Source organism: Aegilops tauschii, chromosome 7, assembly GCF_002575655.3.
Source record: "Aegilops tauschii subsp. strangulata cultivar AL8/78 chromosome 7, Aet v6.0, whole genome shotgun sequence".
Lineage (NCBI taxonomy): Eukaryota > Viridiplantae > Streptophyta > Magnoliopsida > Poales > Poaceae > Aegilops > Aegilops tauschii.
Window position 1 is genome coordinate 588731774 of NC_053041.3, and position 24677 is coordinate 588756450.

Consider the following 24677-nt stretch of genomic DNA (forward strand, 5'->3'; position numbering starts at 1 on the left):
GGGCGGGATGAATAGTAGATGATGGAGGGCTGGATGAACAGTTGCCCGTGGAGGGGTGGTTGAACAGGAGCCTGTGGAGAGGGTCGGTTAGTAGCCGGTGGAGTAGCGCGCGGTGAAGGCTGGATTAACATGAGCCCGTGGATGAACAGTCACAGGTGGAGGCTGGAGGAGGTCGACGGTGGATGAACAGTAGCCCGTGGAGGCTGAAGGGGGTCGACGGTGGAGATGAACAGTAGCCCGTGGAATCCCGTTTTGCGGTACGCCACAGCCCTCCCGATGAACAGGACCCTGTTTCGACCGTAGCGCTCCAACACAAGTCCGTTTCCTCCGTTTTGCGGTATGCCACACCCCTCCCGATCAACAGGACCCCGTTTCGACCGCAGGAGGTCCGTTTCCTCCGTTTTGCGGTACGCCAGACCCCTCCTGATGAACAGGATCCCGTTTCGACCGTGGCCGGTCGAACACAAGGCCGTTTCCTCTGTTCTGCGGTACGCCAGGCCTCGTTTCCATCGGTTGTTCCGTCCAAGCCCTCCCGATGAACACGACGACGCATTCCTTTCCGACCCAGCCGGTTGGCTCCCCATGAACACGACGACGACGCAGTTTCTCCGTTCCGACCCAGCCATGTACACGAGCCCTGGCCGTACGTATGCGCAAGTAGGCGTTCGAGACCCAGCCCATATGTACGTATGTGGCCGTATTTTCTTTCTTGCACACTGCCGCCGTACGTACGTGTACATGCTACGTGCGCGCCTCTACTACGACACGTGCGCGCCTCTACATCGACCAGTATGTACGTAGACGTTCGCGACCAGAATGACAATGCTACGTACGCTTCGACCAGGTGGGTCCCGACTGTCAGGCACTTCCTTGCGTGCGAAGATGTGGCTAGTGGGTCCCAGCAGTCAAGGGGGCGAATCTTTTTTTTTTGCCCGGACGCACTTCCTTGCGTGCGAAGATGTAGCTGGTAGGTCCCAGCAGCCGAGGGGAAACGTTTTTTTCACGAAATACGGTGGCCCGTCCGGTGGGTCCCTGCTGTGGAGGAATCATTAATTTCCGCGTAATAAGGAGGCACTTCCTTGCTGCGGCCGTGGACCCGGCTGTCAGCCTCTCCACGTATAGTCCACGTCCGACGGAAGCCGTTCCTTGACCACGTTGACCATGCCGCACCGAGAGCACCAGAGCAGTGGACGACGGCGAGGCCTAGGAAGGGGATGACGCGGAGCCGGGGAAGACGCGGCAGTGGATGCCCACGCGTAGAGGAGTATGAGGGTTCACTGGTTCGTTGCCGTGTGAGGCTGCCGTCGCCGCAAAATAACAGGGGGTGTGGGTAAGTAGAGGGATGGCCTGGCCAGCGGTGGGAGTAGTAGGGGCGGTGAGGCCTCCGCGGCATCGCAGCCGGCCACGGGAGGCAGGAGCACGAGGCACGACCGGCGCTGGTTTGGGCGGCGGGAGCCAGAAGACCAGAGGTTGAAGAAGCACTACGGTCATTGGATGGACATCGTACAGTCCCCTATACTTGTGGGTCATCAAGACTCTTTTCTGGCGCCGTTGCCGGGGAGTGAAGCGCCTTTGGTAGGTGGAATTTGGTAAGGAAAATTTTATATAGTGTGCTGAAATTTACTGTCACTTGTTACTATGGAAAGTAATCCTCTGAGGGGCTTGTTCGGGGTATCTTCACCCCGACCAGTAGAGAAAAGAGTTACTCCTCAAACTACTGAACCTACTGAACCTACTGAAAATGAAAATGTCTACTTTGAAATTCCTTCGGGTATGGTAGAAAAACTGCTAGCTAATCCTTTTGCAGGAGATGGAACATTACATCCTGATGAGCACCTAATATATGTGGATTATTTAAGCTTGCAGGTATGCCCGATGATGTTATCAAGAAGAAGGTCTTCCCTTTATCTTTGAAGGGAGATGCATTGACATGGTATAGGCTATGCGATGATATGGGGTCATGGAACTACAAACGATTGAAATTGGAATTTCAACAGAAGTTTTATCCTATGCACCTTGTTCATCGTGATCGCAGTTATATATATAATTTTTGGCCTCGCGAAGGAGAAAGCATCGCTCAAGCTTGGGGGAGGCTTAAATCAATGTTATATTCATGCCCCAATCATGAGCTCTCAAGAGAAATGATTATTCAAAAAATTTATGCTCGGCTTTCTGATAACAATCGCCCCATGCTCGATACTTCTTGTGTTGGCTCTTTTATGATGAAGACTATTGAATTCAAATGGGATTTATTGGAAAGAATTAAACGCAACTCTGAAGATTGGGATCTCGACGAAGGTAAGGAGTCAGGTATGACAGATAAGTTTGATTGTGTTAAATCTTTTATGGATACCGATGTTTTTCGTAAATTTAGCACTAAATACGGACTTGACTCTGAGATAGTAGCTTCTTTCTGTGAATCTTTTGCTACTCATGTTGGTCTCCCTAAGGAGAAGTGGTTTAAATATCATCCTCCCATAGAAGTAAAAGTAGCTGCACCTATTAAAGTTGAAGAAAAGACTATCACTTATAATGATCCTATTGTTCCTACTGCTTATGTTGAGAAACCACCTTTCCCTGTTAGAATAAAGGATCATGCTAAAGCTTCAACTGTAGTCAACAAAAGTAATATTAGGACACACAAACCTCCTAAGCAAGTTAAAGTTGAACCTAATATTGTTATGGTTAAAGATCTCTTGGCTGATAATATTGATGGGAATGTTATTTATTTCTGCGATGAAACTGCTAGAATTGCTTCCTTCTGCTAAATATAAACATAGACCTGTGGTAGGCATGCCTGTTATTTCTGTTAAAATAGGAGATCATTGTTATCATGGCTTATGTTATATGGGTGCTAGTGCTAGTGCAATACCTATTGACTTATACAGAGAAATTATGCATGATATTGCACCTGCTGAGTTAGAAGAGATTGATGTCACGATTAAACTTGCCAATAGAGATACTATATCACCAATGGGAATTGTTAGAGATGTTGAAGTCTTGTGTGGGAAAACTAAATATCATGCTGATTTTCTTGTTCTTGGTTCCCCACAAGATAGCTTTTGTCCCACTATATTTGGTAGACCCTTCTTGAACACTGTTAATGCTAAGATAGACTGAGAAAAGGATGTTGTTACTATTGGTTTGAGTGATATGTCTCATGAGTTTAATTTCTCTAAATTTCGTAGACAACACCGTGAAGAGGAATTGCCTAGTAAAGATGAAATTATTGGTCTTGCTTCTATTGCCGTACCTCCTAGTGATCCTTTAGAACAATATTTGCTAGATCATGAAAATGATATGTTTATGAATGAAAGAAAGGAAATAGATGAAGTGTTCTTTAAACAGGGACCTATTCTGAAACACAACTTGCCTGTTGAAATTCTAGGGGATCCTCCTCCACCCAAGGGTGATCCCGTGTTTGGACTTAAACCATTACCCGATACTCTTAAATATGCTTATCTTGATGAAAAGAAGATATATCCTGTTATTATTAGTGCTAACCTTTCAGAGAAGGAGGAAGAAAAATTATTGAAAACTCTGAAGAAGCACCGTGCTGCTATTGGATATACTCTTGATGATCTTAAGGGCATTAGTCCCAGTCTATGCCAACACAAAATAAATTTGGAGAAAGATGCCAAACCAGTTATTGATCACCAACAACGGCTGAATCCTAAGATGAAAGAAGTGGTAAGAAAGGAAATACTAAAGCTCCTTGAGGCAGGTATAATTTATCCCGTTGCTGATAGTCAGTGGGTAAGTCTTGTCCATTGTGTCCCTAAGAAGGGAGGTATTACTATCCTTCCTAATGATAAAGATGAATTGATCCCTCAAAGAATTATTACAGGTTATAGGATGGTAATTGATTTCCACAAATTAAATAAAGCTACTAAAAAGATCATTACCCCTTACCTTTTATTGATCAAATGCTAGAAATATTATCCAAACATACACATTTTTGCTTTCTAGATGGTTATTCTGGTTTCTCTCAAATACCTGTGTCAGCTGATGATCAAGCTAAGACCACTTTTACTTGCCCTTTTGGTACTTTTGCTTATAGACGTATGCCTTTTGGTTTATGTAATGCACCTGCTACCTTTCAAAGATGCATGATGGCTATATTCTCTGACTTTTCTGAAAAGATTTGTGAGGTTTTCATGGACGATTTCTCCATTTATGGATCCTCTTTTGATGATTGCTTGAGCAACCTTGATCGAGTTTTGCAGAGATGTGAAGAAACTAATCTTGTCTTGAACTGGGAGAAGTGCCACTTTATGGCTAATGAAGGTATTGTCTTGGGTATAAAATTTCTGAAAGAGGTATTGAAGCTGATAAAGCTAAAGTTGATGCTATTGAAAAGATGTCGTGTCCCAAGGACATCAAAGGTATAAGAAGTTTCCTTGGTCATGCCGGCTTTTATAGGAGGTTCATTAAGGACTTCTCAAAAACTTCTCGGCCTCTGACTAATTTATTACAAAAAGATATACCATTCGTCTTTGATGATGATTGTGTAGAAGCATTTGAAATACTTAAGAAAGCATTGATCTCTGCGCCTATTGTTCAGCCGCCTGATTGGAATTTACCTTTTGAAATTATGTGTGATGCTAGTGATTATGCTGTAGGTGCTGTTCTAGGGCAAAGAGTTGAGAAGAAATTAAATGTTATTCAATATGCTAGTAAAACTCTAGACAATGCCCAGAGAAATTATGCTACTACTGAAAAAGAATTCTTAGCGGTTGTATTTGCTTGTGATAAGTTTAGACCTTATATTGTTGATTCTAAAGTAACTATTCACATGGATCATGCTGCTATTAAATACCTTATGGAAAAGAAAGATGTTAAACCTAGACTTATTAGATGGGTTCTTTTGCTACAAGAATTTGATTTGCATATTATTGATAGAAAGGGAGCTGAGAACCCCGTTGCAGACAACTTGTCTAGGTTAGAAAATGTACTTGATGACCCACTACCTATTGATGATAGCTTTCCTGATGAACAATTAAATGTCATAAATGCCTCTCATACTGCTCCATGGTATGCTGATTATGCTAATTACGTTGTTGCTAAATTCATATCACCTAGTTTCACATACCAGCAAAAGAAAAAGTTTTTCTATGATTTGAGACATTACTTTTGGGATGACCCACATCTTTATAAAGAAGGAGTAGATGGTGTCATTAGACATTGTGTACCTGACCATGAACATGAACAGATCCTACGCAAGTGTCACTCCGAAGCTTATGGAGGACACCACGCTGGATATAGAACTGCACATAAGGTATTGCAATCCGGTTTTTATTGGCCTACTCTCTTCAAGGATGCCCATAAGTTTGTCTTATCTTGTGATGAATGTCAAAGAATTGGTAATATTAGTAGACGTCAAGAAATGCCTATGAATTATTCACTTGTTATTGAACCATTTGATGTTTGGGGCTTTGATTATATGGGACCTTTTCCTGCCTCTAATGGATACACACATATTTTAGTTGCTGATGATTACGTTACGAAGTGGGTAGAAGCTATTCCAACTAGTAGTGTTGATCATAACACCTCTATTAAGATGCTTAAAGAAGTTATTTTTCCGAGGTTTGGAGTCCCTAGATATTTAATGACTGATGGTGGTTCACATTTTATTCATGGTGCTTTCCGTAAAATGCTTGCTAAGTATGATGTTAATCATAGAATTGCATCTCCTTATCACCCACAGTCTAGTGGTCAAGTAGAATTGAGTAATAGGGAACTCAAATTAATTTTGCAAAAGACTGTTAATAGATCTAGAAAGAATTGGTCCTAGAAACTTGATGTTGCATTATGGGCCTATAGAACTGCATATAAAAATCCTATGGGTATGTCTCCGTGTAAAATGGTTTATGGAAAAGCATGTCACTTACCTCTCGAACTAGAACATAAGGCTTATTTAAAGAGCTCAATTATGATTTCAAACTTGCCAGTGAGAAGAGGTTATTTGACATTAGCTCACTTGATGAATGGAGAACCCAAGCCTATGAGAATGCCAAATTGTTTAAAGAAAAAGTTAAAAGATGGCATGACAAAAGGATACAAAAGCGTGAGTTTAATGTAGGTGATTATGTATTGCTATACAACTCTCGTTTAAGATTTTTTGCAGGAAAACTTCTCTCTAAATGGGAAGGTCCTTACGTTATCGAGGAGGTCTATCGTTCCGGTGCCATAAAAATCAACAACTTCGAAGGCACAAATCCGAAGGTGGTGAATGGTCAAAGAATCAAACATTATATCTCAGGTAATCCTATAAATGTTGAAACCAATGTTATTGAAACCGTAACCCCAGAGGAATACATAAGGGACACTTTCCGGAACGTTTCAGACCCCGAAAAGGAATAGGTATGTGGTACAGTAAGTAAACCGACTCCAAAACAGTTCTAATGGCAATTTTTCTCTGTTTTGGAATATTTAGAAAAATAGAAAAATAAGAAGCATTCCGGGAGGGACACGAGGCCTCCACGAGGGTGGAGGGCGCGCCCTACCCCCTGGGCGCGCCCCCCTGCCTTGTGGGCACCTCGTACGCTCTCCGGACTCCGTTTTCTTGCATGATACGTATTTTGGTCAGTAAAACTTCATTATATAATCTCCCGAAGGTTTTGACCACCGTACCACGCAATTATCCTCTGTTTGTGTTTTGAGCTGTTGCTGCTGCAGATTATAGCAAGATTTCTTCTCAAGAGTCAGTCGGGGAGAGCCGGGTGTCTCACCCGGCATCGAGATCAAGGACAAACTGCAATGCTGACCACTATGGGCCAGCAACGGAGGAAGAGATGGAGGCTGATTTGAAGAGGATAGATGACATGGAGGAGGACCAAGAAGTCACTTCTCGCTTCCGAGCTGGATTCACAATGGGGGAACTACAGAGCTCGGCTATTCCAAACTCGGTTATCCCTTCCAATGTTAGATTTCTTTCTTATGAAAATATGAAAGAAGTGTGTCACTTGTTCTCCCGCAGTTATGCAACACCCTTGGGTGCAAGGAGCTTTGGCTGTTACAAGAAAGCTTCGAAAGGAAATAATGGACCTCAAGCAGCAAGTCAATAAGCTCGAGGAGGAGAATCGTATCCTGAGGGGCATCATCGCCAAGAATATCACAACACCATCCCCGAAAAAGGAGATATAATCACATTGGTATGGGCACTTCCCTTGGCAACTGCCAAGCTTGGGGGAGGTGCCCCGGTATCGTATCACATCACACTACTATTTTTATCGTTTTTCTTAGTTCGATCCTTTTAGTAATATATTGATCTAGTAGAATAAAGTTTTGGTATGATCTAGTTTTGAGTTTTGCTTTATGATCCCTCTATGTAATCGAGTCCGTGAGCTATATAATAAAGATTAGTGTTGAGTCAAGGGCTTGGTTATCTTGCTATGATCTTGAGTGAATAAAAGAAAAGAGAAAAGAATAAAAAGAAACAAAGAGATCATATTGATCTTATGGAGAGTAATGACTTCACATATAAAGAGTATGATGATTAAAAGTTGTTGAGAGTTGACAAACATAGTTTTGGTCATCGTTGCAATTAATAGGAAGTGGTAAAGAAAGAGAGGTTTCACATATAAATATACTATCTTGGACATCTTTTATGATTGGGAACACTCATTAAAATATGACATGCGAAAGAGTTAATGTTGGACAAGGAAGACAACATAATGGGTTATGTTTTCTTATATCTGAAATAAAGTATATTGTCATGGATCATCCAACATGTTGAGCTTGCCTTTCCCCCTCATGCTAGCCAAATTCTTTGCACCAAGTAGAGATACTACTTGTGCTTCCAAATACCCTTAAACCCAGTTTTGCCATGAGAGTCCACCATATCTACCTATGGATTGAGTAAGATCCTTCAAGTAAGTTGTCATCGGTGCAAGCAATAAAAATTGCTCTCTAAATATGTATGATTGATTGGTGTGGAGGAAATAAGTTTTATACGATCTTGTGATGTGGAAGAAATAAAAGCGACGGACTGCATAATAAAGGTCTACGTTCTTTCGCATTAAGATTTTGTGCATCCAACCCTGAAAGCGCATGGCAACCTCTGCTTCCCTCTGTGAAGGGCCTATCTTTTATTATTACCTTCTACCTTATGCAAGAGTCATGGTGATTTTCACCTTTCCTTTTTACATTTTATCCTTTGGCAAGCACAGTGTGTTGGAAAGATCTTGATATATATTGGATGTAAGTTAGCATGCGTTATTATTGTTGACATTACCCTTGAGGTAAAAGGTTGGGAGGCGAAACTATAAGCCCCTATCTTTCTTTGTGTCTGATTAAGACTCCGTAACCACAAGTATTGTGCGAGTGTTAGCAATTGTGAAAGACAAAATGATAGTTGAGTATGTGGACTTGCTAAGAAGCTCTGACATAGACTCTTTCTGATGTTATGATAAATTGCAATTGCTTCAGTGACTGATATTATAGTTTGTTAGTTCTCAATAAAGTTTCTGATTCATACTTTGCATTGTGAATAGATTATTACTTGAGCATAAGAGATCATATGACATTATCCATATATGTTGCTGTTATGAGAATAATCATGATGCCCTCATGTCCGTATTTTATTTTATCGACACCTCTGCCTCTAAACATGTGGACATATTTATCGTTATCGGCTTCCGCTTGAGGACAAGCGAGGTCTAAGCTTGGGGGAGTTGATACGTCCATTTTGCATCATGCTTTTGTATCGATATTTATTGCATTATGGGCTGTTATTACACATTATGTCACAATACTTATGCCTATTTTCTCTTATTTTACAAGGTTTACATAAGGAGGGAGAATGCCGGCAGCTGGAATTCTGGGCTGGAAAAGAAGCAAATATTAGAGACCTATTCTGCACAGCTCCAAAAGTCCTGAAACTCCACGAAAGTTATTTTTGGATATAATAAAAAATACTGAGCGGAAGAAATACCAGAGGGGGCCCACACCCTGGCCACGAGGGTGGGGTCGCGCCCTACCCCCTGGGCGCGCCCCTGCCTCGTGGGCCCCCTGTTGGCCCTCCGGTGCCCATCTTCTGCTATATGAAGTCTTTTGTCCGAGGAAAAATCAGAAGCAAGCTTTCGGGACGAGACTCCGCCGCCACGAGGCGGAACCTTGGCGGAACCAATCTAGGGCTCCGGCGGAGCTGTTCTGCCGGGGACACTTCCCTCCGGGAGGGGGAAACCATCGCCATCGTCATCACCAACGCTCCTCTCGTCAGGAGAGGGCCAATCTCCATCAACATCTTCACCAGCACCATCTCCTCTCAAACCCTAGTTCATCTCTTGTATCCAATTCTTCTCTCTAAGTCTGGGATTGGTACCTGTAGGTTGCTAGTAGTGTTGATTCCTCGTAGTTGATGCTAGTTGGTTTATTTGGTGGAAGATCATATGTTCAGATCCTATATGCATATTAATACTCCTCTGATTATGAACATGAATATGCTTTGTGAGTAGTTACGTATGTTCCTGAGGACATGGGAGAAGTCTTGCTATTAGCAGTCATGTGAAATGTGTATTCGTTCGATATTTTGATGAGATGTATGTTGTCTCTCCTCTAGTGGTGTTATGTGAACGTCGACTACATGACACTTCACCATTGTTTGGGCCTAGAGGAAGGCATTGGGAAGTAATAAGTAGATGATGGGTTGCTAGAGTGACAGAAGCTTAAACCCTAGTTTATGCGTTGCTTCGTAAGGGGCTGATTTGGATCCATATGTTTCATGCTATGGTTACGTTTACATTAATACTTCTTTTGTAGTTGCGGATGCTTGCAATAGGGGTTAATCATAAGTGGGATGCTTGTTCTAGTAAGAACAGCACCCAAGCACCGGTCCACCCACATATCAAATTATCAAAGTACCGAACGTGAATCATATGAACGTGATGAAAACTAGCTTGACGATAATTCACAGGTGTCCTCGGGAGCGCTTTTCCCTTTATAAGAATTTGACCAGGCTTGTCCTTTGCTACAAAAAGGATTGGGCCACCTTGCTGCACTTTATTTACTTTTGTTACTTGTTGCTCGTTACAAATTATCTTATCACAAAACTATCTGTTACCTATAATTTCAGTGCTTGCAGAGAATACCTTGCTGAAAACCGCTTATCATTTCCTTCTGCTCCTCGTTGGGTTCGACACTCTTACTTATCGAAAGGACTACGATAGATCCCCTATACTTGTGGGTCATCAATGTGGCATCACTTTAGCAGTAGCATTGCTTGACTTGACTGCTGGCGTTATACTAACAGCAAAAAAGTGACAATAAGAGCATGGGAGGCCCATTCGGACAGTGGGCGCACCAGTACGATGTACCTCCACAAACGCATAGAGTGGTGAGGGAGGTATGGTTGCCTAGAGCAACAAATATCCAGGCAGCATATGTGGATTACGTCCCATTTTTGTTCTCTTTAGCCACCTTTTTCCTATGTGAGGACAACAAACCGATCGACCTGGTCATTCTCTATTGCGTTGTCATGCCTTTCTACCCTTCTTCAACCAAGAGACACGAGACTCGTTCCTTAGCTATTGATTTTCCCCTTTTCAACCTAGATGCGGGTTCGATGCCTACTCTCTTAGACAGTTCAGTCTCCCTTCCTTTCCTTATTCAACCCAGACATGGATTAGTCTGCATGAAGTAGGGTTTCCTTTAATATTTCAAATTAAGGTTTTCGTCTGCGTGACCAGCAGAGCAAAGGATAGCAAATTGGGAAGATGGTGGAGTGGAAAAAGATCCACATGCAGCGACGTGGCAGATGGGGCAATAGAACAAGGGTATGGTTCGAAAAGAGGTAGCATACCTGAGGGTCGGCGGGAAGTGGCTTTGCTCGTGGTCGTCGTCCTCCGCACGCACTACGGCAGCAAGTTTGGGGACGGAGGCCATCCTGCGTGGGCGCTAGGTCTGAGAGGACGGCCTTGTCGTCTGTGCGTGACCTTGCTCGCCGACGACGAGTGCGTCAACACTGCACGTCCTTTTCTTCCCCGGCAGATCTGTGACCACCGGTGAGGAGGGAGAGAGAGGCCGTCTTTTTTAGATCTGGAGAGATGGTGATAGTGTGAGAAGCAAGTGGGCAGCCCTTAGCAAGAAAGCTCTGAAGCTCCAGCCTATATATCTTTTTTATACTACTAGTACTAGAGGTGGAGTAGTGGTAGAGTAGTTTATATTTTCTCTACAAATAGTACCAGTTAGTCGTGCTTCAAAACTGAACGGCACGCCATTAAAAAAATAAAGTCGAGAAATAATGCGGCACTTCGGGCCAACGCGGCCAGATCGCATTTTGCATGAGAAATTACACACCATGTTTCGTTGACATGTGGTCCCGTTCCAACATGTCAGTGAGACGACGGTGAGTCCTTTTGTGCAATTTCCGAAAGGACGTGTAGGCCGGGGCGCCTCTTCGTGTACCATGGCAAACTGGCAACCGTCCATCGACTCTTCGCCTTTCCCTCTCGATTTGGAACTGCTGTCTCACGCTCTTCCTCCCTCCTCCATTTGCCTTCACCCTTCCTTCTGCCATTGTTCGATCGTCTTCTCCATGGAGGGAACAAGCTGGAAACGACCCCGTTATTCTAGCCCCGATCTGAAAGATGACGTGGTGGGGGAACTCATTGATCGGTGCGACGTCATCACCTCGGCTAGCATGGCAGGTTCGTTCAAGACCATTCTCGACTCAACTAATAACATCATTACAAGGAACCCAAGTGTCCAAGAGCGGTTTGATCTCCCTTATCTTCTTTGCTATAAGCATGTTCGCATGGGCGCGGACGATGGAGGCCTCACCTTGTGCAAGTTGATGTCGCTTGGTAATGATACGTGTGATGTCAAGATGCCATCGCTTAAGGGTAAGGCCTGGGCTGGCGCAAATGGAGATTGGGTTGTTTATATTGGGTTCAATTGCGAGTGGGAACTTGTGAATGTGTACACTCGTCAGCGGATTCCACTTCCAAAAATCTCAGAGTGCCCTCAGGTTGAGCACACAAATGATCTACGTATGTTCAAATACGATCATGATGGTTGTCGTCTACGGAAGATAGCAATTTGTCGAGTTCCCAACCACTCTTGGAATTACAAGAACTATGAAGTTGTTGCTATCTTCGACAAGCTTGTTGCCATCATTACTGATTCCACGGTTCGTCCATGGATATTGCTCAAAAATCAGTTTCTGTACACGGATGATGAGTACTATGATGCAATTAAATACGAGGATCTTATGTTTGCTTCCACCACTCGTGGCACTGTTTTTGCATGGGATCCTCGTTGTTTCGGTACGTTTGTCTTCCACCGTAATTATAATTGTTTCATCCACATGCATGCGGGTTAGCAAGTTTCCCTTTACTTATTAACCTTCTTCTTGTGTTTCCAAGGTCCTGTGAACATTCCACCACCTATACTTGAAAAATTTTATAACCAAGGGGGAGATGACGATGGTGATGATCACGATCATGAGGACGAGCGGGACTTATATACTCAGTGGCGGCTGGCAACTAATTCCGATGGATCACCTCTTCTTGTCTGTATACAGTGCACTGAGATTGTTACTACTGAGGGAGCACGTGTTGTCTCCCATGGTCGCCCTCTCCGGACCTATTCCAACACCCGTTGCAGGGTATTCGGGATGGATACTAGTGTGCCAGCGCCAACACCTTCTCCCTGGTACAGTATTGATAGTCTTGGAGCAAACTCGCTCTTCCTTGGACCAAACTATCCAATGATGGTTAAAGGCGATCCAGCTGCTGTTGACACAACATTACTACCATTTATGAGAAGCAATTGTATTTATACCTCGGACATTGCGGTGGTTCCCCACCCTGCTCCTGATATATGCCGCTTCAGCCTGGATGATCAGTCCTGCATTGCTCTCGATATTGACAATAGCTGGCCCTTCCCAGAGCACCTATGGTTCAAAGCAAGCGTTTCCGACGCCAAGGATTGGTTGAGTTGAAGTTCATTTCATTGCTTGTTATTTGTTGTGTGATGAAAACTTCAGTATTTACTAGAATGTTTTGTTAGAAATAATCTATAATCCAACATATATCATCGTTGTCGTTGTGTGTTGATGACTTGTTGTATGTAATGAATGGTACATTTGCAAATGTGTGTCATAGACTCAATTTATGAATGGTTTTCGAGTCACTTCTTGGAGTGTGAGTACCGTAGTAGTATAGCCAGCATCCGGTTAGTATATGAAGTTGCCACATCACATAGAGCCAACCTAATATTGGAGTATCAGATCTCAGATGCCATGTGTACCAGATGAATGACTCCAAGTTCGACCACCGTGATGCTAGGTGTGAGCCGAGGAGCACTATTGGAGAGACCCCCCCCCCCCCTCATAATTTTCCTACATTGGTCGTTTGATTCATAGGGTAGAATGTTATAGGATTTTTTCCTATGAATCATGTTTTAATTGGCAATCTAGCATCCACTCCAACTTTTGTTTCACTTCCTTTGATCCTACGAAGAGAGTACTTGCTCTAAATGATGTGCCGCTGCAAGAGCCGCCTATATTAATTAACCATGCTCTAAAAAGGTGGACCAGCTTTGGCTATAGTAGTACTGTAGTAGGTTAGTAGGTGACGTTGCGCTTGGCTCTTCTTCTCTTTCAGAAGTCGAACAATAATGATGGTACTACTTCTTGCAATCTGACACCAAATGAACTGCTGCACGTCCACCGCTTGTAAGCAAAAGTTTCTCCTCGTGCTGCGAGCCACCGCGCACGCGTTGGCGAGGGAGAAGGTGTAGTAAGCAAGCTTCTCGTCGTTCTGCGAGTTGACGGGACACATCAAAGTTACGTATTTATTAGTACTCTCTTCAAAAAGGGCCGACCATGTCCATGGCTACCATCCCGTGCTCTGTCATTGAGTATGTGCACTATTCACGTGCCATCGAGGAGAAAAAATATTGCGTAGTACTAGGTGCCATCGAAGTGCACGACTCACTTAGGCACTGCATATCTCCATTTTCTTGCATGACAGGCCACCTTGATGCTAGATGTCCCGCGTGTCATGGAGGCATATAGTATGATTTTGTAAAATGGAGGCATATAGATGTCCCGCGTGTCGGCAACAGGATGAACAAAGCTCATGTCTTAAACGAAAGAGTGGAAGAACATAGATTTCCGACGACCGAGAAGGAGCTACAAACCTCGGGGTGGAGCGTCTGCACTCATAATATTTTATATTATTCAGCGATATAAAATCAACCAAATCCCTCCACGTTCCTATACCATTCTATAGTATGAGAATAACTTTGAACGTAAGCCATTGATTCACTCTATCCGATGGTCATAGTTGGAAAATCCAAACAAAACCAAGCATTGGATCAACTCTTTTTTCGAGATCAACTCTTTTAGCACTTAGATTGTTGCTGCCTGCCCACCTAGCCCACCTATATATCCGCTCACGTGTGATGACCACAGGAGCTATCCACTCAGATTGTATGTTAAAAAAATAAAGGTCGATAACTAATGCGGCACCTCGGGCCAACGCGGCCAGATCGCATTTTGCACGAGAAATTACACACCATGTTTCGTTGACATGTGGTCCCGTTCCAACATGTCAGTGAGACGACGGCGAGTCCTTTTGTACAATTTCCGGAAGGACGTGTAGGCCGGGGCGCCTCTTCGTGTATCGTGGAAAACTGGCAACCGTCCACCGACTCTTTGCCTTTCCCTCTCGATTTGCAAGTGCTGTCGCACGCTCTTCCTCCCTCCTCCATTTGCCTTCACCCTTCCTTCTGCCATTGTTCGATCGTCTTCTCCATGGAGGGAACAAGCCGGAAACGACCCCGTTATTCTTGCCCCGATCTGAAAGATGACGTGGTGGGGGAACTCATTGATCGGTGCGACAACATCACCTCGGCTAGCATGGCAGGTTCGTTCAAGACCATTCTCGACTCAACTAATAACATCATTACAAGGAACCCAAGGGTCCAGGAGCGGTTTGATCTCCCCTATCTTCTTCGTCGTGACCCTGCTGACTGGCGCGGGGACGAGGGAAGCCTCGCCTTGTGCAAGTTGATTCCGCTTGATAATGATACGTATGATGTTAAGATGCCATCACTTGAGGGCAAGGCTTGGGCAGGCCCAAATGGAGATTGGGTTGTTTATATTGGGTACAACTGCGAGTGGGAACTTGTGAATGTGTACATTCGTCACCGGGTTCCACTTCCAAAAATCTCAGACTGCCCAGAGGTTGAGCACCCCGGTATTCTACGCACGTTCAAATACGATCATGGTGACTGTCTTATACGGAAGATAGCAATTTGTCGAGTTGCCAACCGCTCTTGGAATTACAGGAACTATGGAGTTGTTGCTATCTTCGACAAGCTTGTTGCCGTCCTTCGTGGTTTGACTGGATGGATATTGCTCTGCTAAATTAACCATTGTGGGATAAATTAAGGTACTTGAATATACAGGTTGTAAGAAAATGGAAAACTTAGATTGAAAGGTCGAACAGGAGGAACACGATCAGGAGATCCATACATGCATGTTTGAGTAGATTGTATCGGCTAAATCAACTTATCATGGGGTAAAATAATGTAGCGGAATATATATATGATGGTTGTTGTCAGCACCGTGAGATGAAATCATCTACATACACATGATGGTTGTTGTAATTGGGAATTCAGATTGAAAGGTTGAGGTAGAGCACGTAATATAGCTGATGGATTGATGTAGTTGGAAAGAGAGATTCAAAGGTTGGAGAGGAACACGATTAGGAGACTTGAGAGAACACTTGATTTGAAGTAGAAAAACCGCATCCAGCGGCCATTGGCAGGAGTGGCCAAGTAGAGGAGTCCACGGAGATATTATTCGGCAGATATTTTTCATTGAGATGGCAGAGTATTTTTATTGATGGAGGATTTTACGGGCAATCAGCGGGATTGTGGAATTTGTTTTCCTTTTATGTCGGAGTTTTTGAAGGGATGGATGCTTTCTTTCATTTTTTTTAGAGAAACGGTTGGAGACTATATTAGTTCCACTATATTGGACGTGTTAGATGCCTATTTTTATGGGATGTAACCATCTATGTTCCGCAAGTTTTTTTTTAGGGGACTGCCTATTTAGCATTTTACTACTATTTTTTAATTCGGTAACATTCAAATTTCCTGACAAATAAACAAATGCAACATGTATGTCCAACTCCCCTCCCCCGGTAATTGTATGTTCTGTATTTCTAACAAAACGGGTCGGGCTAAACTCTGACCCAGTTTCAACTGAACCTAGAACACTTCTACTAAAGAGAACATCAGCCAAACAATGAGGGAGATCACAGGAAAATCACTCAAGAGACGATCCCCAGATCAGGGGAGCAGGAACACTTCTACTCCCACCCCAATTCTTCAACCCCTTCACCAGCTTCATCTCTTACATGGAAACACTGAGAAACAAAATCATCAGAGAAACTAAAGAATGTGTGATCGTTGGCAGTTGTGAAACTTTGTAATTACAGAAACTTTGAAGTCTATAATTACAGTGGCAAAAAACATGGTAAATACAAACCTGAGGTAGCTGAAAATCACACTGCAAACTCTGAAAAAGCATACAGCAAATACAAACAAAATATGCACATGATAGCATAGAAACAATAAAAATTGACAAATATTTAGTGTAAAGTTTGAAACGAAAACAAGGCTGCAAGTACCCAAAACTGGTGAACATACACTGTAAATTACCAAGAATTACAGTCCACATACACAGGAAATGGCACTGCAATTACCCAGGTAACTTGCAAAACTGGTGAACTACCACTGTAAAAACCTAGGAATTACAATGTAACCGCCCAAGAAAATCCCCTAGAAATTACACTGTACATACACTGTAAGTACCCAAAGACTTACAGTGTAAGTGACCAAGATTACAGTGTAAATCCCCTAGAAAATAAAGATTACATACACAGTAATTACACTGCAAGTGCCCACTGATTTACACTAGTAAAATTGATGAATTACAGTGTAAGTGACCAAGATTTACAGTGTAAATCCCCTAGAAAATACAGACTACATACACACTAATTCGCTGCAGGTACCCACTGATTTACACTAGTAAAACTGATGAGCTTACGCTGAATTATAGTGTACCAAGATTTACAGTGTAAATACCATAGAAAATACAGATTACATACACAGTAAATACACTGCAAGTACCCAAAACACTAGTAAAACTAAGGGCTTACACTGAATTATAGTGTAAAACCCCTAGAAATTATAGTGTAAGTGACCAAAAACAAACACTGTAATACCCAAGAATTATAGTGAAAGTGCCTACATTGTAAATACCCTTGAAAAATACGGAACACTCACATAGGGAATTGCACAAAAATAATGCAGGATTTGCAATGATGAACTTGTGCTGTAAAAACCCAGCAAAATACAGTGAAACTCCAGAGCTAGTCCACTATAATTTACGGTGATAGTTCCCATTATATTACACAGGGAATACCCAGCTATTTACAGCAAAAATAAACAAAGCACAACAGTGAAAGTACCCAGCAAATTTCATATATATCTAAACAGTTTGTTGCTCAATATTGTTAATATTGACATTTTCTTTTCAAATATGCCAGATGAGGAGTATGATGAAGACAGCAACTGAAGAGGACCTACTGAGATTGTCACAGGAAGAACTCATCCTAAATGTGAGTTACACTAGCAGAAACTATAGGAAGATGTTACATATATAAAAATATAAATGCTAACAAAAGTTACAGGACACATTTTCATTCACCGCTCTTCTACATTCCGACATTATATACAAGGTAAAAGCAAATTCAATTACCGCAGAGCTACCAATCTGAGTAAAGAACAACTATAAAAAATAAATTGCCCTGTTGCTTGCTGGTACACTCATGAGATGGGCCTACAAGGATGACTGAAAATAACGAGGAAAACTCCAAGACCAATGCAAATAACATCAACAGCGCAAGAATAGATAGAAATGTAAGTAGACATTGGAACTCTTATAAGACCTGAGAAAATAAAGCAGTAGCGTACATTTTAACTTACTCTGCAGACATTGGAAGAAATGCATGACGTAGCAACAGTAAGCGAAGACGGCAGAGCGGAATCTAATCCCTAGGAGACAAACCTGTTTTATAGCATGAATTTGGATTAGGAAGGCACACAAAAATTCAAAAACAAATACATATCATAGATGAAAGCTTTAAGAAAAACAAAACTGAAACAAGTGATTAAAATTGCAGGTGACTGGATATATTGATCCCACTACATCAGCAGGTAAAACAAACTCAAGCATGGACCACAATAATGGAGAAAGGAAAGAATCAGATGACTCGCATGAACAAGACGGAGACAATGGATTCCTCAATGAAGAGACATTGATATGTTCCTACAAAATAGAAGAAAAAGATAATAACTTGTAGTGGAAAATGACGAAGAAAATGGACTCACATGAACAAGATGAAAAAGTCATTGAAAAAGACTAATAACTTATACTGGAAAAAGCAGAAGAAAATAACTTGCAAAGTGCAAGCAAAAAGAAATGATAATAACATCAAAAGTACAGAACTACATCAGTCAAAAAATACTGTGGGAAATGTTTACATGCAAGGAAAATAAATCACGGAGCATTTTACTCAGATATAACTTTAGGAACAATCAAGGAGGACTAACCACCCCACAAAAAAAGGAGGACTAACCACATTCCTTCGCCCAGCAGATCATAATTTCCTCTTCAAGCATTTTACTTTCTGAAAAAACAAATAGACATTGGTCAACCTAAAAAAAGTAACCAGAAACAAAATTAACTACTATAAAGAAAGAAAAATACACTTGATTCATATAGAACTTCGAAAGGGCTTTGTCAATACCTCCTTCATCACCAGAAAGTTCTTGCAAAACAGTGTTAGATACATCCATTTGAGCAACAAGTAATTCCTGACAGAGGTAGTATTACAGTTGGTAAATCATAGAGTAATTGGGGAATTATGGAATTATGGAAAACATTAAAATGTAAATCAGAGAAAAATCCATTGTAATTCATGAAAAAAAGATGCATGAAAATTACACAACATGTACAGACAAAATGCTAAATAGAATACACAAGAATACTAAACCGAGATGATCTAACACAGAAAATAAGGAAGGAACTAGAAGAATTACAGTGCTAAAGCATTGAAATAACGCTGAAAAATCAGAGAAATCTAACTGACAAATACAATGATTTACATGGAAATGACACAGTAACTGTGCGGTATATTACAGTGTAATATAGCACAACTCAGAGGTAAATTTAGAGTGCAAATTCCTGGGTAAACTATCTCACAATTATAGAGTAAAAATAACCTAAAAAAGTTAGAGACAAAGCATACAAACTACACAGTAAATTAGAGTTAAAATCCACAGTAATATTCTAGGGTATATTACAGTTAGTAAATTTACAGTGTAATCGGGGAATTATGGGACACATTACATTTTAATTCTGAGTTATCATCCACTGTAATTCATGAAAAATAAGAAGCATGCAGACCAAATGTTGAAGAGAATACTATCAACAAGGTACCTAAATTGGATACACATGCAGAGGGCGAGCCAGACCAATCCCCTGTAAATCTGCTACACAATAACATAGTAAAGCAAGCTAGAACACTTACAACTACAACAAAAATCACAAACCCTAACCCTACCAGATGGTAGAACTACACATGCAGAGGGCAAGCCAGGTGAATCAATACAAACAAAGACAATACTACCAGCAGAAATCACAAAGCCTAACCCTATGCAGATGACCAACATCTAAACAAATTTACATGAACGAACAACCTACCAGCGCCTCCACCGAGGGAATCAAAACAAGAACACCTAAAACCTAACAGGGGAAGCATATGAGCCAGAACTAACACACGAATTCATACATCTGACACGAGCAGAGGGGCATCCATGGGAAACTACACAAACTACAAGCAGAACCAACGGCTAAATCTACAAAAGAGCAACAAAAACGCATCAAAATACAACTACCAACAATCCCCAGATCTCGATCTAGAATCTACACCAACAGAGATAGGGCAAATCACACGAGAGAAGGGGGAGAGACAAGAACAACCAACCGGGCGAGCCCTAAATCGCACGAGAAAAGGGGGAGAGACAGGGCAAATCAAGCTCGAGCAGAGATGGATCTCGGACACGACAAGAACCCGACGGAATCGCCTCCTCTCCTTCGCCGCTCGAACGCCTCTACCTATCGCTCCCTCTCTGCCCCTCTCCGTTTTTGAAACAGTGCGCCCAAAATGAAATGGAGAAAAATTCAAAGGGGAGGAGGGAAGGAAAATGATTACTAAGGGACAATGGTCAATGGAAACAGGCTACCCAATAAATAAACCGCGCCCGACAACCACAGATCTCAGCACGAGATCAAACGGACAGAAAATTGAATGACGGCAAATTGAAAAACACTCGAGTGTAAAATAGCAAATCCATTTTTTATGCAGGCTTTTACGAGCAACCAGTAGGATCGTGGATTTTTGTTTTCCTTTTACATTGGAGTTTTTCAGCGGATGGAAGCTTTCCTTCTTTTTTAAGAGAAACGGTTGGAGGCTTTATTTGTTCCACAATATTGGACGTGTCATATACCTTTTTTAATGAGATGGGACCATCTGTGTTACGTATGTTTTCTTTTAATCATGTATGTAAATTTTAAAATCCAACGGTGTAATTAATTTTGATGATGTGGATTAATGAGAAGACTTTAATGATGCCTCCAATGAGTCTCGCTTCGGTACATCCCCCCTAACAAAACATATAAAGGGAGACCTCCTAGCTGACGCTCGCTGGCGTCAAACCGACGAGCTTTCGCGCAAGACGCGGTATCTGAATGGGCCGGCCCAGTCAGGGCGACAGAACAAGCCGCCGTTAAAAATAGCAAAAACAGATGTTCAATCCAGGAATTGAACTCACGAACACAAGATCCAGAGCTAATGTTCTCTACCACTCGAACTGCTCCAGGTTGATGATTGACTAGCCGTGCAAATATTTAAGAACTAAACGCAGTGGCAGATCATTTTTTTGAAAAAAAATTCATTAAACATTTTTGTGATATACGCTGAATAACTTTTAAATACAGATTGAACATTTTTGTGATCTTCGATAAACAATTTTGAAACACACATTGAACATTCTTGTGATATAGGCTGAACAACTTTTAGATACACAATGAACATTTTTTGAAATATGTTGAACATTTTCTTAATATATGCTGAACATTTTGGTAATGTATGTTGACATTTTTTTAATACACGTTTAACATTTTTATAATGCATGGTGAACTTTTTCCAGAAAAACAATGAACATTTTTCTTAATATACGATGAACATTTTTATACTACATGGTGAACTTTCTATATACCACACAATAAAGAGAAGAAAAAAAAGGTAAAAGTAGAAGACAAATATAATAGAAAATAAACAAAAAAACTGAAGGAAAAAGAAATCAAAACAAAATGCAAAAAAGTACAACTGAAAAACCGAACAAAAGAATGAAAAAACCAGAAGCAAAAAACCAAAGAAGAAAAACGAAAAAACTCGCAGGAAACAGCGAAGGTGGCAACAGAGAACGAAGAAACCACGAATCCCGTCCATGGGCCAGCCCAACCACAGGATCGCCTCAGCGAAGGCACGACCTTTTGACGCTAACGAACGTCAAATAGGATCTGCCGTATAAATGGTAGTATGAACATTTCACAATTTGTATTCACTAGAACGTGTACGTGTACAATTCGGGCGTACACCCCTCCCTCGTGGGCTCAGCCCGTTTAGTTTCCTTTTTAAGTTCTAAACTTCAAAACATGCATTGCCTGGGAATCGAACTACAGTCCTGATGCACTGAGCACAAGCGCACAACCATCTGGCATATCTAATCTGGTGTGTCTCTTAACCTTTTTACTTCCTCTTGTTCGAGATAAATAACGTTAAGAAAAAAAAAAGCACCTTCACTCTTTGTTTTTACTTTCGGCTTTTATGCACAGTTTTCGCTCGGCCTTTTATATTTCCTTTTTTGTTCATAAAATACAAATATTATTATCTTTAGAAATTGTACAGAAATTTTAGGAAAAGTTAATCTCTTTCAAACTTGCTCAAAATATCTAAACGCGAACATTTTCCAGAAAGACGGAACAAAATTTAGAACGCAAACATTTTTTCAAAACCAGTAAAAAAATAATTCAACAAAAAATCAGAAAAAATACGAACACAATTTGAATTCTGAAAATTTTGAATATATGATAAATAGGACAAAAATAAAAAATAAAAGTCAAAGAATAACAAAAAGGAAAAAAAGAACCAGAAAAATAAAACAGGAGAGAAGATAAAAAGAAAAAGGAAAATAAAAAATGCGGTTCGCGACCTTCGAGAAGGTTCGCAAAACCGGAAAAATGGCTAGGAAGCCGATGTTCCCGAAACCAGGAACACCTGTTTGCAACCTTTTCTTAGTGAGTTGTTTAGAATTTTTCAAAAAAAAAAATTGAAATCCATGAATATTTTTTTTATTGATGAACTGTTTCCAAATCCGTGAGCTCTTGGGCCGACCCAACACACACCCGACGGGAGCGATGTCGTCACCTAATTGTGCCAAGGCCTAAGCTTTTTAATTTATTTTCTATTTTTCATTTTTTTCGTTAATTCATTTTTATCTTTTTGAATACCAAAATACAAGTTTTAAGTAACTTTTTTAAATAATGATTTTATATAATTTGTTCTTTAAATATTTAGTAAATACTTTTAAAAAAGCATTAACAGTTTTCAATTTTATCTCTGTGTATTTATTACATATGTTAAAAGTTCAAAATAACAATTTTAGTAAATGTTCTAACTATGATTTTAAATATATTTTTCCTTTGAATCAGGAATGGATGCCTACCATGGGCATGCCCACCGTCTTGCAAAAGTTGAGACCATTTTAAGAATGTTAAAAATAACACCATCTTCAAGTCGAAGTAGGCTAGAAGACTCTGTTTAAGAGAACGTTATTTCTGGACATCCGTCAAATGATCCCAATTTTTTTATTTACTTTTATGACCATCTCAAGGCACCATGCAAAGTTGTTTTGGTTTTCTACAATTTTTGCATCTTCTGGAGTTTTCTTGGTTAAAAGGGCGATATATGGCCGAACGTGTCACATGACCATGATCAATTTGGCATAGATGAAATGACCCAAACTTTTTCTAGTAGGTGGGGACACCCATGGTAGACATCCATGTCAGGTATGATCGAATTTCTGACACCTTATGCAAGTTGTGTCACATCCGGCGATTTATCGACCAGTTTTCAGAGAGAAAACTCCAGAAAATGCAAGGATTATCGAAAATTCAAACAACTTGGCATGGTGCCTTGATTTGATCATAGAAGCCGCTGGAAAAAATTTGAGGCTATTTTATGGATGACGAGAAACAATGTACCCTCAGACGAAGCCTTCTGGCCAACACGAACACCCTCCATCAAACATGGTTTAGTTTTGGATATTCTTGAAATGACCCCAACTTTTTCAAGCAGATGGGCACGATCATGCTAGTTATCCATACTAGGTTTGAATGATTTCTGACACTGTATGCAAGTTGCAACACGCCCACCCATTTTATCGGCCTTTTTTACCGAGAAAACTCTAAAAATTGCAAAATTTGTTGAAAACGAAAACAACTTGGCATGTTGCCTTGAATTGGTCATACAATGCTATGAAAAAATTTGGGTCATTTCAAGAATGTCGGGAAATAGCGTTCTCTCACACGGAGCCTTCCCGCCTACCTGAACACCCTCCGTTGATCATGGTCTATGTTTGGACATCCTTCAAATCTGCAAGCAGGTGGGCATGTCCATGGTGGCCATCCGTGTCAGGTTTGAATGATTTTTGACAATGTATGCAAGTTGCGACATGTTCGGCCATTTTTCGGTCTTTTTTGACCGAGAAAACTCCAGAAAATACAAAACAAATTCAAAAACCAAAACAGCTTGGCATTGAGCCTTGAATTAGTCGTACAAGGCCATGGGAAAAATATTTTCATTTCAAGGATGTCAAAAAATAACGTGCATCAATAGAGCCTTCTAGGCTTCTGGCCTACCTGAACACCCTTCGTTGAGCATGATCTATTTGTGGACATCCTTTAAATGACACCAAATTTTGTAAACAAGTGGGCATGCCCATGGTAGGCATCCATGTCAGGCTTGAACGTTTTTTTACATCATATGCAAGTTGCGACACGTCCGACCATTTATTGATCTTTTTGGACCGAGAAATCTTAAAAAAATGCAAATTTTGTCAAAAACCAAAATAACTTGACACAGTGCCTTGAAACTGTCATACAAGGCCACGGAAAAAATGAGGCCATTACAAGGATGTTGGAAAACAACATGCTCTCAGACAGTGCCTTTTGGCCGAACACCCTCTGTTGAACATGTTGTCATTTTGGACATTCATGAAATGATCTCAACTTCTGCCAGATGGGCATGCCCATGGTAGGCATCCATGTCAGGTTTGAAGGAAAAAAATAAAATTTAAATTTAAATAGGTACTTAAAACTATTATTTTAATTTCCCCTTTTTCACATAGCCGGTCCCAAGCCCGGGTAAAGGGGGAGGGTTGTGATAGGCTTGGCGAGCCAACGTAAAAACTCAGCCACTCTTATGGAGATGAAACCCAAAAGATTTTCGTTGGGGCATAACCCTCTCAGC

At 41.2% G+C, this 24677-nt stretch overlaps 1 long non-coding RNA gene across 3 annotated transcripts; it reads right to left on the reverse strand.

Moving 5' to 3' along the window:
* Positions 1 to 16158: 16158 nt before the first annotated feature.
* LOC109753667 (uncharacterized) lies at positions 16159 to 20311 on the reverse strand. Of its 3 annotated transcripts, XR_012189785.1 has the most exons (4): positions 19523 to 20308; positions 18831 to 18897; positions 18660 to 18710; positions 16159 to 18349 (listed from the first exon to the last, which is right to left on the reverse strand). It is a non-coding gene; the product is annotated as an uncharacterized lncRNA (long non-coding RNA). The 3 variants fall into 3 exon arrangements; XR_005762570.2 differs by having other exon boundaries at positions 18831 to 20311; XR_005762571.3 differs by having other exon boundaries at positions 16159 to 18088; positions 18831 to 20310.
* Positions 20312 to 24677: the final 4366 nt, after the last annotated feature.